The 13,104-nt window shown below is 38.7% G+C and overlaps 1 pseudogene; it reads right to left on the reverse strand.

Moving 5' to 3' along the window:
• Positions 1 to 896: 896 nt before the first annotated feature.
• On the reverse strand, positions 897 to 1,116 carry LOC132538766 (U2 spliceosomal RNA; annotated as a pseudogene).
• Positions 1,117 to 13,104: the final 11,988 nt, after the last annotated feature.

Raw genomic sequence — 13,104 nt, forward strand, 5'->3', positions numbered from 1 at the left:
CAGGGTTAGGTTTGGGCTTGATCCCTACACTACAAATCCACTTCTCTCGGCAGCCATTTTTTCCCATTTTCTCTTTCATAGCACAGAGAGAAATTGAGAGAGGTGGGGGAGATGGTGAATGAAAGAGAAAGACAGACACCTGCAGACCTGCTTCACTGCCTGTGAAGCACCCACCCTGCACTTGGGGAGCCGTGGGCTTGAACCTGTATCCTTGTGTGGGTCCTTGCCCTTAATACTTGGTGTGCTTAATACTATGTGCACTTAACCATGTGTGCCATTGCCTGGCCCCCTTGAACCTCACCTTTCCAGAGCCCTATCCCGGTATGGAGAGATAGAAACATTCTGGGGATAAGGATTGACCTGCCAATGCCTGTGTTCAGCAGAGAAGCAGTCACAGAAGCCAAAATCCCCACCCTCTACCTTCCCAAAAGAGTTTTGGTCTATACTCCAAGAGGCATAAACAATAAGGAAGTTTCCAATGGAGGGGCTGGACTATAGAACTCTGGCTGTGGAAACTGTATGGAATTATACCCCTATTATCTTACAATCTTGTAAATCAATCGTAAATCACTAGTAAAACAGAAACATTTTATGAATTGTGCTGCTATGAACATAGGAGTACACACCTCTTTTTGGTTGGGATGCTGGCCAGGCTTCCCTGGATTGAAGACTCCACCAATGTGTCCTGGAGCTCAGCTTCCCCAGAGACACACCTTACTAGGGAAAGAGAGAGGCAGACTGGGAGTATGGACCGACCAGTCAACGCCCATGTTCAGCGGGGAAGCAATTACAGAAGCCAGACCTTCTACCTTCTGCAATCCTCAACGACCCTGGGTCCATGCTCCCAGAGGGCTAGAGAATGGGAAAGCTATCATGGGAGGGGGTGGGTTATGGAGATTGGGTGGTGGGAATTGTGTGGAGTTGTACCCCTCTACCTTATGTTTTTGTTCATTAATCCTTTCTTAAATAAAAAATTAAAAAAAAACAAACATTTTTTAAAATTCAGTAATGTGTGCATAGTACTGGGTGTTACCACTACCCAGTCTCATCTTTTGATTATTAAACTGGTAAGAACAGATACTACACTTGATCTTAGCCAAAAGGCCAAGAAGCGATTCATCTTTTGATTATTAATGATACATTTTCAGTTTCTAGGATGGCTTGGGATAGGGATAATGAGATTTACTCATACTAATATAGGAAATAGTACCTTAACATTTATAGTGTTTGAAATATAATATTTTTGGAAATATGTTCATTCAATTTTAATATCTTGACTAAAACCTGGTAAGCTTGCCTTCTCAGAACAACTGGGGAACTCCATATGCTAACTGTTTCTCTTAGTCTGTTTCTATGTCCAGAGCTGTTGTGCACCTACCTAATGGTCCCAGCATCTTATACTGGACAACTAAAGCTTCTTCTAAAACTTGGGACCTGACTGATTATTTATTTTAATTTTCATTAACTTATTTGTTTTATTTTGCTAGGACAGAGGGTAACTGGTAAAGGAGAGGAAGATAGAGAGGGAAGAATTACACCTGCAGTTCTGCTTCCCCATTCATGACCCCTTACCCCCTAAAGGGGGCTTGAACTTGCTCATAGTGACATACGCACTCAACCAAGTACAACACTGCCTGTTCCACCTGACAGATTATTTCATATAGGTAATACACAGGAAGCCTTACAAACCCAGTAAGTCCACCCCAATTTGCCATATTTAAGTTACTACTAGCACTGATTTACTGTCATAATTTTTCTATCCAAACTTCTGATGGTGCTGCCTGAGAACCATTTCTCATTTGGATTTGGATGAGTAAAACACTCAGCCTTTCTTACTATGTGCGCTTAACCCTGTGTGCCACTGCCTGACCCCAACTCTCTGCCTCCTTTCAACTGTTGTGTCTTGTCCTTGAAAGAATCTTTCAATCTTATACGATATCACTTTGGAGTTTAAATTTGTCTTTAACCTTTTTAGTTGAACTAAACAGTATAGCAGAAAAAACTTTGGCTAGAGAGACAAGTGACTGTGTCTACTATAGGCTTTGTCTGCCCTTCAGCCAATGTATTTAACTTCTCTGAATCTCAGTTTCCTCACCTGTGAAATTAGCAATAACCCTAAATCTGCAGTAAGTGTACTGGGTTGAAATGCCATTTTGGGGGTATAAATTGGTGCTGTACAGTTGTGTCTGAGGACAAACCGAAAGAAGAATATCAATGGAGAGGAAGTATACTGCATTGCATCTTGTAAATAAGAATCTTTCAGTATGGTTTATCTACCTTTAAGTCATGATGGCATGATAAAATGTGTGATGAAGAAATCCTTTTGTCAAAATGATAGAATAGTACACAGACTTGGACTCTGGCTAATAAGCAATAATGAGTCTCTATCTAGAATGGTGGATAGTCTTATCTTTATGGCATCGGGAACTTGCTTATTGCAGGGTTGTGAAAATCTCCTCCAGAATTTAGCTTATGAATTCAAAGATGGTTTGTTAAGATTTCCATGAGATTATGTATTTCTCTACATTCTTGCTTCCATTTCACTTTTTTTTTTTTCTGGCTAGGAACTTCAGAAGCTGCTGAAATTGCAGATTTTGGTGTCATTGACCTGCCTCCCTCTTTGTTTGGCAAAGATAAATCCTTGGGGAAAGGTTTCTGCAACCCTGATGGAGAGGCAGAAAATACAGCTTCTGTGAACAGCAGCCCTTGGATGTCTGATTTTTCTGAATGATAGACTTTTGATCAGACAAGCAGGGGCCTAATGATTTATGCCTTTATACTCAACTCTGGATAAAGCTAGACTATCTTATGAAGTGCATATAGGAGGGAAAGCTATTTCAGGATTATACTTGTTGATAATAAATTCTAAACAGAGACATGTAGTATTAAGTAAGTTGTGTTTTATAATGATACTAGTAAAAAAAGAAAGTATTACAATACTCTTGGGCAGAGCCGGGTGGGGCTGAGTAGTGGTGCATCTGGTTAATCGCACATAGTACTATGTGCAAGGACCACCGATGCAAGGACCAGGGTTAGAACCCCTGCTTCCCCACCTGCAGGATGAACAGTTCACAAGCTGTGAAGCAGGTACGCAGACGTCTTTTCTCCCTTTCTTGTCTCCCCCTCCTTTCTCAATTTCTCCACCAGGAGCAGTGGCAATAACCCCAATGCTAATCCTGGAGATAATAATAATAATATAAAATAAATTTTATATATACTCATGGGCCTCTTCTCCCATGATTTTTTTCCTCTCAAGACTGAGCTTAGGGTTTTGTGTAGTATTTATATTTTAACAGCTGAATGGATGAAGAAATAGCATTTCTAAAGTTTCGAAGAAGCATGAGATAGCTTTTTTATTTTTATTTTTTAATTTATCTTCACCTCTTTTCTAGGAAGAAGTCACGTTGTTTTAATAACTCAAGTAAGAGATGGGTTTATTAAGTGCCATTATTAGAAATAAAAATTTAAATCATAAGTTATATTATCAAATCAGCCTGGATTAAATGAGAAACCTGCTAATTTTGTAATCAACTAGTTCTCTTATTTAGATAGTTTCTCTTTTATATTGTCCCATTTCTAGCTATTCTGTAACACTAAGTATAAAGACTAGGTGTTAGGCCCTCCTGTAAAGATATGTGAAATTTCCTTCAGTGGCTCCTGAAATCATTTGCTTTCATATTGAAGGGGTCTCCTTGTGGCGAACAGAAAGTTCTGGGAGTTAACCTCCCATCTCAGAAGGTCTTGAACAATTACAACTGGCATGAAAGAATGGAAACTTGTCTCCTTTGCTCAGGACAACTTCGGAGAAGTTAACTTACATTTAAGTCTTACCATGCAGGATCAAACTGAGCTATAATTCCTTTTTAAAATTTTTTTTTGATATTTATTCCCTTGGGTTGCCCTTGTTTTATTGCTGTATTATTATTGGTTTTGTTGTTGATGTCATTGTTATTGGATAGGACAGAGAGAAATGGAGAGAGGAGGGGAAGACAGAGGGGGAGAGAAAGACAGATACCTGCAGACCTGCTTCACCGCCTTTGAAGTGACCCCCCTGCAGGTGGGGAGCTGGGGGCTCGAACCGGGATCCTTACACTGGTCCTTGCTCTTTGCGCCACGTGCGCTTAACCCGCTGTGCTGTCGCTTAACTCTGAGCTATACTTCCAAGAGTTAAAAAACATGAATTTATTTATTTTCATTGCATAGAGATAGACAGAAAGGTAAGATAGAGAGGGTAAAAGAGAGATACCTGCAGCACTGCTTTCCTATGCATGACACTCCCCTCCCCAGCAGGTGGGGATTAGGACTTGAACCCTGGTCCTTGCACATTGCAATGTGCACTCAGCCCAATATGCCACCAGCAGCCCCACTTCTGAGATGTTGAAATATAACCCTGACTCAACTTTTCCACTTTCCTTTTCTGCTTTCTTCAGTGACTACTTGATTACTTTTGAGATACTTTAATAAAGCGCATCCTATCTCAAAGTCTGCTTCTAGGAATTTGACCTAAAATGCAACTTTGCTGGTATCTCTTTCCTTTGACTTCTAAAAGCAGTCATCATATGATTAGTAGTAATAGAACATTAATAATAGATTGTGTCACATTATTTAATCTCTTTACACTCCACTGGGTAAGTCCAATGAGTTTGTGATCTTTCTGATGGTGGCTGAAATCTTATACCATGTTGATGAGTTTTTTACTTTGTTCTTTTGTCCCTAATCTATTTCCAGGTTTGTTGGAGTTTTATAACAAAAGAAGAGATAGAATAAAATCAACATCAAAAGACAGAAGGCACATATTAGAAATCAAAATATAAAGGAGAGTAAGGAAGAAAAATTAACAGGCAAATCTAGGCAGTGAAAGACAAGCAAAATCTAGGCAGTGAAAGACAAGCAAAATGAAGAATGATACTTAGAAAAAATATTAATTATTGGATAGAAACAGAGAGAAATTGATATGAGAGGGGAAGATAGAAAGGGAGAGAGACTGAGAAACACCTGCAGCCCTGCATCACCACTCTTGAAGTTTTCCCCCCGGCAGGTGGCGACTGGGGGCTTGAACCAGTGTCCTTGCGCATTGTAATGTGTGTGCTTAACCAGGTGCACCACTGCCTGGCCCCGGCTTGTATTTTTTTTTTTCTTAGCAACAGAGACCAAGGTAGAAACACAATTGCCTAGTGATTTTTCAGTGTTTAGTAGTAGAAAGTTGTTTAGTTGTCTATTGCTGTGTAACAGATTAGCCCCAAATTTAGCAGCTTGAGACAGCAAACATTTATTATCTCTCATAGTTTCTAGAAGTCAGGAAATGGGGACCAGCTTAGCTGGGTGTTCTTGGCTCATGGTCATAAGTGCTGTCAAGCTGTTAGCAACAGCTGTAGGCACACCAATGCTTGACTAGGGCTGGAGAATGTATTTTCCAAGCTCTCTCATGTGGTTCTTGGCAAGCTTCAGTTCCTCATGGCCTTTGTTCAGAGGTTTCTCTTCCTCTCTACAGGTGGCCCGAATGTCCTCAGTGAGAGATCTGAGAGGAAAAGATAAAATACATATAAGACAGTCTTTTTCTACCTACACTAAAAGAGAGAGAGAGAGAGAAAGGAGAAACCTTCACTTCTGCTGCTTTATTTTCATAGGTTAATAGCAGTACACTGTGGGAACTGACTACTCAGTGTATAGCTGCTGGTAGGTGAAGACCATTGAGGGCCATGTTGGAGGAGAATGACCTTGGAAGTGTATCACATACTTATCTTCTGCTAAAAACTAATAAAGATGAAACAGTTTAAAGGAGAAGGACTCTCTCAGTGTGTGTGTCTTTTTTTTGCCTCCAGGGTTATTGCTGGCGCTCAGTGCCTGCACCACTGCTCCTGGAGCCTTTTTTCCCCCCTTTTGTTGCCCTTGTTGTTGTAGCCTTTTTGTGGTTATTATCGTTGCTGTTGATGTTGCTCGTTGTTGGATAGGACAGAGAGAAATGGAGAGAGGAGAGGAAGACAGAAGGGGAGAGAGAGACAGACACCTGCAGACCTGTTTCACTGCCTGTGAAGCTACTCCCCTACAGGTGGGGAGCCGGGGTTCGAACCGGAACCCTCTGCCAGTCCTTGCATTTTGCACCATGTGCTCTTAGCCCGCTGCGCTACCGTGTGTGTGTGTGTGTGTGTGTGTGTGTGTGTGTCTTAAATGTTTTTGCCATTTAAGTTCATAAATAATTATGGATATTCAAAATCTACTTGATTTCTAGAATTTTCCCCCCATAATGAAAAATAAATAAACTACAAGTATTGTACTGTACACTGTACTGAGTATGGACTGGGTGCTTATAAGTAGATCTGTTTTCAAAGAATTGTTGCAGGTTTGTTGCTTCTTCTATGTTCCAATGTGAAAACTCTGAACTAAGTGCTGATATTTCTTCAGTAGCTTCTCAATGCACCTTCCTTTGTCTAAATTCCCTTCATTCTCTGCATCACTTTTGTCATTTCATTATTGCTTAATAATTCACTACTAATAGAATAAAGTACAGTCTCCTTGACTTTTCAAAAGCAGATATCATCTATCTAAGTCTGTATTTCATTGCTTCTATCATGAATCCTTTACTTCAGACTGGAAGTATGATTACTATATTCCACATACCAATTGTAATTTTTAACTCCTAACTTGTTCTTACCTACTATTGAATTTCATAAGACACAGTATTTCCAAGCCATCTCTGCCTCAGTTTTGAAATGAACTCTTATGTTTACTGTTTTCTTCAATATATAAGACCTTTTTGTTCCAGTTCATATTCTGCATTATTCCATTGTCTCATGACATGAAATACTGAAATGTCTCATTTCTTTGCTTAAAATGAACAAAAGATGCCAAGGTCTTGATACTAAGCAGATACATGGTAATTATTAACTATATGAAAAAAAGGCTCCAGACACAAAATCACACACTCCATTTTCATACAGTCTTGCTATAATTTTTTTCCTTCTTTCTCACTTTGATCTTTCCGTCTTTTGAAGTTCTATGATTGTATTATCAGTAACAATTATGTTCTGTAATGTTGTTCCTCTGTTATCACTTAACTCTTCTTTTTCATTCATTTTTTAATCATTTATGTATTCATTGAACACATCCTTTACCTACTGTTTTTCACACACATAACTAGTATAAGCAGGTTTTTTTTTTTTTTCCTTTTGTGGCTTTTGGGTCTACTTGAAAACATACATAGTAAATAATCGCACCAAGAAAGGTATACACGGAGAAAAGTACTATAGGAAGAACATGGGGGCCAGCAGGTGGCACACCTCATTAAGCACACACATTACAGTGTGCAAGGACCCAGGTTCAAGCCCCTGGTCCCCACCTGCAGAGGGAAAGCTTCATGAGTGGTAAAGCAGAGCTGCAGGTGTCTCTCTGTCTTTCTTTCACTCTATCTCCCCTTCCTCTCAATTTATGGCTGTTTCTATCCAATAAATAAACAAATACAATAAAAATAATATAAAAAGGGAAACTTAAAAAAACATTAGGCATGTAGGAAGAACACGTTGTTTTCATTGCTGTTGTTGTTGGATAGGACAGAGAGAAACGGAGAGAGGAGGGAAAGATAGACACCTGCAGACCTGCTTCACCACGTGTGAAGTTGACCCCCCCTGCAATTGGGGAGCTGGGGGCTGGAACTGGGATCCTCATGCCAGTCCTTGTGCTTTGCACCATATGTGTTTAACTAGATGAGCTACCGCCTGGCCCCCCAAGGAACTAATTTTTGAGCTGAGACATAAATAATGGTAGAAATCACACAGTAAAGAAGGCTGAGGGCTCTAATGGTGACAGAGAAAAGTGAGGTAAATTTAGTGTTTTAAGCAAAGCGATGTCATTCATAATGACCATATAATGAACTAAAATTTCCATAAAAGGCCAGAGGTGATTGCATCAAGGAACAGAAAAAGAACTTTGATGGAAAAATGGATGAAACATGAATCATGTATAGAGTTTAGTTAATGCATCAATTTTGGTTTCTGAGTTTTGACATTTAATCATAGTGGAAATTGACAACAGAGGAAACTGAAACTGGACAGTGGAATGCGAACAATTTCGTTATCTATGAAACTATCTATGAAACTATCACTAGTCTGAGGACAGAGTGGAAAATGGATTGCAAGGACACAAAAGTATTAAAAGAGACCAGGCAGGATATTATCACAGTTATCTAGATGAACAATGAGGTTCAAATGAAATAGGTAAGTTTTTGGACACAGTCTGATTTATTTCTCTTTTGTGTCTGTCACAGAATTCTGCACATAAGATCTATATGATACTTATTTCTTAAATGAATAGTTACAGAGGTGAAATAATAAAATATAATCATATAGGGAGTTGGGCAGTAGCACAGTGGGTTAAGCACACATGGTGCAAAGTACAAGGACCAGTGTAAGAATCCCGATTTGAGTCCCCAGCTCCCCACCTGCAGGGGGGTCGCTTCACAAGCAGTGAAGCAGGTCTGCAGGTGTCTTTCTTTCTTCCTCTCTGTCTTCCCCTCCTCTCTCCATTTCTCTCTGTCCTATCCAACAACGATGACATCAATAACAACAACAATAATAACTACAACAACAATAAGAAACAACAAAGGGCAAAAAATAGAAAACAAATAAATATAAAAAAATATAATCAGAAAAAACTAAATAGTCCTTGGAGCCAGTGTCTCCATTGACAGTATCACTGTGATTTGCTCAAAACTCTGGAGCAGAACTGGTGAATTCATATAAAATCACTAGTCTTTCACCCATAGCTTTCCCACTTAATTTTTGGGATCTTTATCTTAGAAATGAGTAGTTTCTTGACTTTTTTTTTTAATTTCAAGGCTTGTATAGAAGTTCAGAGAGAAGCACTGAGTAGAGAAGTAGAGGCTTAAGAAACACTTTGAAAGAAAATTGGAAAGTGTTTGATGCCTGGGAAGAGAAGCATTAACAGAAAGTGCAGTGAGTCATCTACACAATGCCTTTCTCTTTGGAGTAAATTCACTCTGCATATAATTTGTATTTTGCCCTTTTGATAATAGAAGAGATCTTAACTTTCTTGGAGGCATCCATAATTAGGAGTTCTTCACCTCCTGGGGGAAATTTTCTAATTTCCTGATGGATAAAGGAAGCTGTGGAAGGGCTGCAGAGTGTGTCTGAAAAAGGCACCCTAGCAAAGTTCTGCTTGCTCACTTCAGTTGAGATCCAGCAGTTTAGGGAATGACAGATCTGAGTTTTCTGCATCCCTTTCTCATTTAAAGATAGTACAGGTCTTTTAAGAACCATATCTTGAGCTAATTAGTTGGAAGATCAGGTTGCTGGGTTGCTTTCAACCTAGAGTACGAAGTAAATAAGGATAATTAGCATTACAGAATTAACTCAGCCAGGCAACCCTGAAGATCTGTTTCTCTCCTAGAATCTTTGTTCTAATATTTATGCTCATCATTTAGGAAGGACTTTTGCAGTCTGTGTTTGTTTTCTAACATATGACCAATTCTAGCCAATGGAGTTTATAACATGGATCTCAGAGGTTAATCTTTTCCTTTCTTGTCTCCTCTTCTTCCCAGACATGCATTCATTTGACTGGCAGCCTGGAAAATTGAAAAATGCCACAGGGGTTATTAAGGTTGAAATCTGTTCTGCTCTTTGAAGCTCTGCAAGCTAGTTATTGCTGCACCTATAATAGCCAACCATCAGAATAGCACGTATTGTTTTTTAGCTTTCTTGACACAGGCCCATATCAGCTGTAACACCCAGATAGAATGAAGGGTTTTCAAGATGTCATTTCTCTACTTTGAAATATATCCTTTTAGTCAAATAAAAAAAAGAGTCCCTGAGGTTATTAGAATGCATTTTGTGTCTTTGTGCACACAAGTTTGATTTACTTTTGTTCTTATTAAAAGGGTAAGCCTAGAGAAAGAGAGAAAAGAAAATCTTCCATAATCCATATTTTAATAATTGCCTGAGTGCACATTTGCTCTACAGAGACTTTTCTGTTTCTCTAACTATTTACTTGGCCCCTTTATGAAATGTGTATTACTTACTTGGGCTGGTAGACCATGACACAGCTTTTGGCCTAGCATGTAATCCTGTGTTTGGTTACCTCTGAGCCATGATGGTATGTTGAGTCTGTCTGTAAGATAGAGATATTATTTTAATGGATCTTTTTCCACAATAATGATTCCATTCTGATGTTAATATATACATATAAATATTCTGTAAACCATTGGGGGAAATTGCTGTGCAATTGAGATAGTCTATTTTCTAATTTTAATGACTTTTTCATTAATAATTTTCTCCATAAAAATTCTGAGGGAGTTTTATCCACATTAAAATCTTAAAAAATATTTATTTAAAACAAAAACAAAATGGTTTTATAGCCAGCCTCAATAATAGGAAACAATACCAGTTATTAATTGGAAAACCTAACACATTATATAAGCAAAGAGAAGAAAGAAAAGAAACACCCCAAAGTCAACTTGCCCCTTAGTTACAAGAAATTTCAGAGAAATTCTTCAGGAGAGAGTATTTGTTTGTCTCTATGTAGCTTTAGGGCAGTAATCTTTTTTACTCCTTTGCTCCAGGCAAACAATTCAATATTAGCACTATTGCCTGCTTATAACTAAGAATAGGAAAATGGAAACTCATGTATTATGGAATGGAAAATAGGACAAAACATTAATCATAAAAGGGAACTTAAATTCACCTTCTTCAAAAAGTCTGTGCATTTACAATGTTGCCCTATCAGCAAGGGCCCCTGCTGTCAGAATCCATTCCAGATGGTTCAAATGAGGGGAATTTAGTAAGAAGAGCACTGACAGGGTTATAGGGTTTAGAATTAAGGAGGAATGCATTAAAAAAAAAAGGTAAGTGCTTCACTCAATAACTGAAGGCAAGAAGCTACCACTGCACCCAGGGGTGAGGGATCCAACAAGCATAAGAACTATGCAAGTAGCACTGATATTACAAAGGATGGACACACTTGCCACCGTAGACATCAGAATGAATGAACGAGGAAGAAGGACCTCAGACTCTGTCTTACTGCCAATCATCTTCTTCTGGCACCTCTACTGGTCAATCTCACCCAGAAAAAGTCAGCAAGAGAGCTCAGCATCTGCTCTTGGTTATTTAAGTTGGGCTGAAGAAGAGAAGAAGGGTGTGCAAAATTGAAAATTTTCTAGAACAATTGATTTCCAGTTCACTGAAGAATTGATGTTACCAGTATCAGAAGAATAGCCCACCCTATTGTGTCTCTCCCCCTCTGTCTATTTCTAAATGAAAAAGTGACTTGTGATGAGTGAAATTGAGGCCCCCAGCTTGTCACAACCAAAATAAAAATAAAATATATTTGATGTCTTAAATGCTAAGTCATGATTAAGGAATATAATCTCTAACCTTTATGAGAAAGGAGAACGATGTATTATTTTTTGTTTCATGAGATGAGGATTCAGAAAATATAACTAGTAGGCTTTTCTTTTTGCTCTACGATGATAGATTTATCTAGTATCCTTATTGGAAATTAAGTTTCTTGAGAACTGATCATAGAAAGTATTGCACTTAACCCTAGCTAAAGCCTTAAGAGGTAGGCATTACTTGATTCCTTTTTTTTACAATGTACTTATTTATTTTGCATATAGACAGAAATTGAGAGGGAAGGGGAAAACAGAGAGGGAGTGAGAAGAAGAGACACTGACCTGCTTTAATGCTTGTGAAGCTTCCCTCCTGCTGGTGGGGACCAAGGGCTTGAACTTGGGTCCTCACACGTGGTAATGTGTATGATCAACCAGGGCAACCACTGCCTGACCTGACACCCCCCTCCCATTTGATTCTTCATATGATGAAATTGAGCTCAGAGTATAAAATGCTTTGCCTATAACTCAAATTAGTGGTGTCAAGATGCAAATATATTGATAGGTTTTCTGCTACCATCAGCCAGGTTCTCTGTATTATTCTACAATACTCAATATTACTCCCCTTTTCAAATTAAGAATGTCATAAACTTGCATTAGCAAACATGCTGAAAGAAGAATAGAATTGCCTGCAGAGGGGGACTGGGTGGTAGTGCAGAAGATTAAACGCACATGACACTAAGCGCAAGGATGGGGAAAAGATCCCAGTTGGAGCCTCCGCTCCCCTCCTGCTTCACAAGCAGTGAAACAGGTTGCAGGTGTGTATCTCTGTCTTCCCCTTCTTCCTGGATTTCTCTCTGTTCTATACAGCAAGAATAACAATACAAGGGCAACAAAAATGGTGAAAATGGCCTCCAGGAGCACTGCGTTCGTAGTGCAGGCCCCGAGCCCCGGCGATAACCCCTGGAAGCAAGAAAAGGAAAAAAAAAAAAAAGAATTGCCTGCAGAAAAATCACATTTGTAGATGAACCTGAGTCTTTATATCAGACAAACTCAGTTTCAGAAGTAGAGTACTCCAGAACATTAACCCCAGTGGTAGGAAATGATATAATGGAAGACGTAAGCAGAGGAAGAGACTGGGAAGATGGTCTAAGGAAATGATAAGAAGGAGTCTTTTATGAGGAACGTGTGTTCCTGAGAATGATTGAGAATGAAGTATTCCCATGTCAAAGGTTTCTCAAGTTTTAAGTAGAAGACTGCACCATTTCTCCAGGTATTGTTGAGGGACCACTTATATCAGAGTTAACTGGGTTATTTATTTAAAAAGGTCCACAATAGAACACCGGTTGTTCCTCTAAGTTATGTTTGAATCTGTCCGAGAGAATGATGCAGTTTGGCATTTTGATTTTGGCATGTTTTTTCTAGCACCACCACCTCCATCTGAAACACATACACATACAAAAGATAAAAAAAAAAAAACCCAAGTACTGATAGAAAATTTTTAGCATTCTGATTAAAAAAAAAAAAGGTTAGTAGCTCTGTAAGAAAACTATAAATATTTGGTCACAGCTCAGTTTCCTGGCTTAGCTGAACATAAACCATCTGATTACCCATCTATCATTCCAACTTCTGTTTCTTTACTTCAATCATACCTTTTGAATAAACTTTTGAAAATGTATTTTCTAATTTTATGCTTTAATAAACAAGGTCTATTAAATACAAATTGACTTTTCAGACTCTCATAGTGCCTTGAGTTAAATATTTTAAGC

This window comes from Erinaceus europaeus, chromosome 5, assembly GCF_950295315.1.
Source record: "Erinaceus europaeus chromosome 5, mEriEur2.1, whole genome shotgun sequence".
Taxonomy (NCBI): domain Eukaryota; kingdom Metazoa; phylum Chordata; class Mammalia; order Eulipotyphla; family Erinaceidae; genus Erinaceus; species Erinaceus europaeus.